This window comes from Centroberyx affinis, unplaced genomic scaffold (genome assembly GCF_046629955.1).
Source record: "Centroberyx affinis isolate AG114_WGS23_722 - 3 ecotype Tasmania unplaced genomic scaffold, CSIRO-AGI_Caff_v1 ptg000340l_1, whole genome shotgun sequence".
NCBI lineage: Eukaryota > Metazoa > Chordata > Actinopteri > Beryciformes > Berycidae > Centroberyx > Centroberyx affinis.
In genome coordinates this window covers 525-6,668 of record NW_027279014.1, presented here as the reverse complement: position 1 = coordinate 6,668, position 6,144 = coordinate 525, and the positions used below count along the sequence as shown (strand labels likewise).

The 6,144-nt window shown below is 44.9% G+C and overlaps 1 pseudogene; it reads right to left on the bottom strand.

Moving 5' to 3' along the window:
- Positions 1-1,597: 1,597 nt before the first annotated feature.
- LOC139641087 (kelch-like protein 10) lies at positions 1,598-5,668 on the bottom strand (annotated as a pseudogene).
- Between the last annotated feature and the right edge of the window lie 476 nt (positions 5,669-6,144).

Below are 6,144 nucleotides of genomic sequence, written 5' to 3'. Positions count from 1 at the left end.
CACACACACACACAGTGTATCTACAGTGTCTTCCTCAGTCGGTTCAGTTTGAGCTCGTAGTTTTCTTCAGCGCCGCCGCCAGCTGCTTCTTCATCCACTCCTGCAACACAGCACAGAGTGAGTGTGTGTGTGTGTATGTGTGTGTGTGTGTGTGTGTGTGTGTGTGTGTGTGTGTGTGTGTGTGTGTGTGTGAGACAAGCTCTTTCCAGACATCCTTTGAAGCGAGCCATACAGCCATGGAATTAGTTTTGTATCTTTATTTTGAAAGTAAAAGAAAAATTTTGAAACTAAAAAAAAAGTTTGGAAGCGAAAAAAAAGTTTTGAAAGTGAAAAAAAAGGTGTAGCTTTGAATTCATCTCTTTTCACTTACAATGTCCTATTTTTATTCATTCATTTTTTAATAAAAAATTCAAATCTCTTTTTCATTCATTCAAATCTCATTTTACAACCTATCATCATAATAAGATAATCCGTCAGCTCCCCGTCAGTATTTCCTGTTTCCTGTCGCGGCTCAGCAACACCTTCAGCCATCTTGATGTGATCGACCTGTCAATCACCTGTCGTTGCACATTCAGACCACGCCCCCTTTCTTCTACACCACACCCACAACAAAACAGGGCCAAAAAGATTTGAATGAATGAAAAAGAGATAATTGTAAGTGAAAGATAAAGAATCCGAACTCTTTTTCACTTTCAAAACTCCATACGTGTGACTTTTCAAGACTTTCCACTAAACAGTCAGTCAGCTGTGATCAGCTCCTGCTGCTGGAGAAGGGTCCAGCTGCAGACCTCCCTCCAGAGGACAGGAAGTTCTGTGAGCCAATGGGGGTTGAGCATGAGCAGTAGGGTTCCGTTGTATGAAGTAAGTAAACTTTCACTTATTTCACCTTAGCGGTCCACCAAAATCTGTTTCTGAACAAATTTGAGGTGAGAAACAAGCAATCCAGTTGCTGAATCTTCACTCATATTAGATCTACAAGGCCTGATTTAAAAGTTTGTTCCTACTTTCGCCTCTGCTTTCTTGGCCGTGCTTCAAGTCGAGTCTAGACGATACAAATGCGTGTACTAGGGTTTCTGCGTCAGACATTGTTAATATGCCGGATTTTGGAAATGTTACGAAGATGGAAGAAAGATTAACCTGTTATGTAATGGTAGAATAAAATTGTTTGGAACCATTAGCCTACCTACTGTGTTCTGAATGTTTTCTCTTTTTCACGGTGTGCTTTGACCCTTACAATCACCGCCTGCAGCTACACTGGAATTTGTAATTTTTTAATCTGATAGGTTTCGGTCTCGGTCAGAGAGTTTAGACAAACACTGGAGAGGTTTTAAAAGTCAGTTTAGTTGAATTCACTGTGACTGAAAACTGACTGAGCTCAAACTGAGCTGTCTCTGATGTGGTAAACCCCACCCGCCTGGTGCTCTAAGCAGCATAAAACAAACCAGAACAGTAATTTGTAAACAGCAGCTGGGGGTTCGGTGCCTTGCTCCATGGCACTGCGGTTAGCTAACTTGTTTCAATACGACGTTTATGTGAGTGGCTCAATAGTTATTAAAGGAGAAGAGGGCATTTTGTATTCAATTTCCCAGTTTGGGAGTCAAGCTGGCAGTATTCCAGTCATGTGTCTGTAACCTCTGTGTTCTCCCCTCCCAGAGCTACAGCTGTGTGTTGAGTTAGTTCTAGCTCCGCCCACCTTGCCGTTGAGCGTTGTGGCGCTGGCGTCGCTCCTCTGCTCGTGCATGGGCGGGACCACCGTCCACTGATTGGTCTTGGGATCGTAGCGCTCGGCAGTGCGGAGCCGCTTGCGCCCATCGTAGCCTCCCATGGCGTAGATATAGCCGCTCAGCACGGCCACGCAGATATTGCGGCGGCATTCGTACATGGGCGCCACCTGGTGCCAGGTGCGGGTGCCGAGGTCGAACTTCCGCACGCTGCTGAAATGCTTCACGCGGTCGAAGCCTCCGAGGCAGTAGACGACGCCGTTGAGGAACGCGGCGCCGTGGTAAGACCGAGGACTCTCCTCGCCGACGGTCACGTCGACCCAGCGGTCGGCGCGAGGATCGTACGCCTCGATGCTGTCGGTCGGGCCGACGGCGGCGCTCCAGCCTCCGATGGCCAACAGGACGGCGTGGGGCAGCCGCGGGCGGGTCAGAGGGTTGTGGAAATCAGCAGAGTCGGACCGTCTGCTTATGGTGAAATCGTCGATGGCCCTCTGGGCGTTGGTGATGATCGGGTTGCACTCGGCGCTCTCCTTCACCAGAGCGTTTTTCTTCGCGTTGTTCAGGAAGTAGTCGGCGGTCATCAAGCCCAGGCGGACCTGCACAGAGACGAGAAAACACAAGTTAGAAATTAAATGGTCTAAACAGATTTGTGAGATGAGGCAGATGTTTGGGAATATATTCCATAATTCTATAATATTCCAAACACACCGCTCTCCAGAACTGACATCTTGGATTTGTCTTGGACTCGTGGCAATTTTGACTTTTCGTGGTCTCGGCCATTGAATTTTTCCTGCCTCCCAAACTTTTCTAAAACAATTCAAAGATGTTTATCTCCACCTGGATCACCTTTGTTTGTTTTGTCCAAAGAACTACAAACAATTCAAGAGAATATATCTAATTCTAATATGTGGCAGTCCTCGAACTTCTATTCATTGATTAGTCAAAATCATGCATTGATTAGTTGGATGTTGAAGATGTTAGTGCACAGCTCCTGCAGATATCTCTGTTCATCCTTAAGAAACTCATTATTTTTACATTTGGAAAGACCTGCACACTCTTTATTGTCTGTTTTGGTCTTCAGTAGGACTCGATTTGCTCCGGTCTCAGTCTTGACTTGGACTCGACTCCCTTTGGACCTGGTCCTGGAATTGACTTGGACTCGACTAAGGTGGTCTTGACTACCACCCTGATTATACTATTGCACTCAGGCTAAGACCATCATCTAAATGCCAAAGATGTTAAAATAAACAGAAACCAGTGACAGCTGCCTTACTGTCCATCCCTCAGTTACCTTGGGCAGCAGCACAGAGATGTGACCTTCACGTTCCTCAGGCGAGTGGCCGATCCAGCGGAGCGCGGCCTCGAACACCGCGCTCTCCTTATTCACGTTGAGATCGTCCCGCTCGAGGATGTCCGCCAGCTGCTGCAGAGAGAGCGTCAGGAACTCTTCGGAGGCAGCGGCGATCTCCTCAAAGTGGCGCAGGATGAACCGGAAGGCCTTGCTCCTCAGGTCGGGACAGTAGACGTCCACGAACTTCCAGATGCCGATGCAGTTCTGCGGGCGGAGCCGCTGCTCCAGGAACTCGCAGCAGGTGCGTACGGCGCCCGTGAGGCAGAGCCGGTCCGCCGCCGCCAACAGCTCCTCCACGTTCTCCTCGGTCACCGGGACAGAGCGGGTGTAGGCGAACTCGAGGAGGAGGCGACGTCGTAGAGCCGCTGCTCTGCGGACGACCGGCCGTGGGTGAAGAGAGCGCTGTGGGGTCAGGAGGGAGAGCAGAGGAGAGGATTACTTTGGGGATGTAGTTTTCTTTCAAGATGTCCTACATATGCACATGTAGGAGCCACAGACACACACACACACACACACACACACACACACACACACACACACACACACACATGCATACGTACATAGACAGACACAATCTGGCCTTGTCTCTTAAAAGATGTAACGATGTGAGTTGAAAATTTGAGTTTAACTGCAGAAAATTCAGTGAAATACAGTCCTGAACATCAATTAAAGAGTGATGTAAGATGTTCATGCATGCACCCACACACACACACACACACACACACACACACACACACACACCCGCACACACGCACGCACACAATCAGGCCTCATATCTTCAAATGAAAATACCAGTGTCATTTACTTACTTCTGTCTATATCCAGTTTACATTTCCCCCAATCATTTTGCAATGTCTGCTGTATGTAATTCGATTTTTTTACATTTACTTTTACTTGTTTTTTGTTGTTATATTTTTTGTTTTTTCAGCATTTTATTCAAAGACCCCCGCCGTGGATGAGGCAGTAAAGTGTTTTGAGGATTATTTCCTGGAGGAGACTCATCTCTTCCTGTGGTGTCAGCTGACTGACAGGCAGCAGAGCGGAGATGAAAACACTCAGAAATAAAGGACAAAACAAGAAAGTTTGGCTTCATGTTTCCTGTGATGGATTCTCTCGCTCTGTGGAAGTTTGATTTTCACACCAGACAAGAAGGAATGAAGAAGGAGAACGAGGCTGATATCTGAACTATGCTGACTGTGTGCAGTTAAACTTAAAGGAATAGTTCACCCAAAAATGAAAATTGAGAAAATGAAAAGTGCGCAAAACGTGAACTTTTCAACAGCTAGAGTGGCGACTTCAGCTAAATAATGGTGTAAATGTCTTTTCAAGTCACTTTGGGATTGTTTGGCTTCAAGAGACTTGCATTATGCTGGACAAGCTGCATGGAGCCATTTTATTGATTAGAGTAGAGTAGAGTAAACTTTATTGTCCCCGCAGAAATTTGTCCTGGGCACAGTGCTACGGTCCGTTGCTTCACAAAAACATCACAAAACATGAGAAGCGTTTGACCCGATGCTCGACAGCTGCTTCACATAAAAACATCTTAAAGACACAAAAAGACATTTGACTATAGATTTGACAACACGACGGCTTAAAAAGAAACTGTAGGAATTAAAGAGCAAAAGTGCTAAAGTGCTTGTGTATTTATTGCACTAAGATTTAGCATTAGAGTTCAGCAGCTTGATGGAGGCTGGAACAAACGAGAGCTTCAAGAGGTTTGATTTGCACTTTGGCACGCAGAGTCTTCTTCCTGATGGCAGAGGTTCATATTCAGAGAAGAGGATGTTGAGAGTCCACAATGATTTTTGTTGCTTGTTTCATGACTGCCTGCTCGGACAGGCTCTGTATGGGCTCATATTCTCTCTTCCCTATTACCTTCATAGCCGTTTTGTGCATGCTTTTCAGTTGCACTGTTAGGTTGCCAAACCATGCTGTAATTCCGTATCTAATGATGTTATAATATGTTGTAATGTTATTTGCCGTTATTTTTTAAGTCAAGTCAGGTCCAGTGACTTCAGTTGTTTTGGAGAAGCTTCTACGCCGTTCTGCTGTGGAGCTTGGGGCTGTACGGACTAACAAACTGCATCCGAGTTTCAGCTGGCATGGGGGGGGGAGATAATGACTGAATTTAAATTTTTGGGTGAACTATTCCATTAAAAAAGTGTCCTTAAAAAATGCAAGTACTATTTGTGATGTGTTTTTTAGGTCCTTTGTTATTGTAAAGCACTGTGTGACAAACCTGTTCAGTTAAAAGCGTAGAAACAATGTGACTCGACTTAAAGAGAAGGAACGCGGTAAGAAATGATGCAGTGAGGCCGTTTTCTGCTTTTGTTTTTTCAGATTCAGTTGATTCACTATCATCATTTTTTGAAGCATGCTTTTGTTTTCCTTCTGATTTTTTTCTGAGAACTTCACCGACATCTCCTGGCTGAGATAAGCGACTCACCGGAAGTACGAGCTGCAGCTGCAGAGGATGACCTTGTGGGCGTTGAATTGGACGCCGTCGGCTCTGAGCACGGTCACACAGCTTCCCCTGCAGACGCAGCTCATTAAACACCGAGCCTGAGCTGTTTGACGCTTCGTCTCGTTCATTCATTTTGTTTCATCGATCAATACGATATCATTTACTCTTTTGTCCTTCTCACAGACCGGTTTCATCAGTTTCTGTATGTGAGAATCATGAACCTTCAAGCATCTCTTGGTCAGATTCTGTGGCTCTTTATTGCATCACAAAGCCTCATGATACACAGAAATGAAAGCAGTGGATATTATAGTAAGACAGAAATAAAACTAAAAACACAATGTCATTATCTTCATGATTTATTTTATTGTGTGATACCGTTTTTACTCCAACAACAGCTTACTATAATGTAATTAAGGCCATGAAAACAGAATAAAATTGTCATGATCTTCATCATGTTCACATGCAGCTCAGTCAACTGATCTTGCATTTTTGCTCCAAAGTGCAAAGTGGGTTTTTGACTTCAGTTATAGTAATATATGCCAAAGTGTCTTATATTTATATATATACACTATATACATGTGCAAAATGAGTCTGATTTATTCCCATAT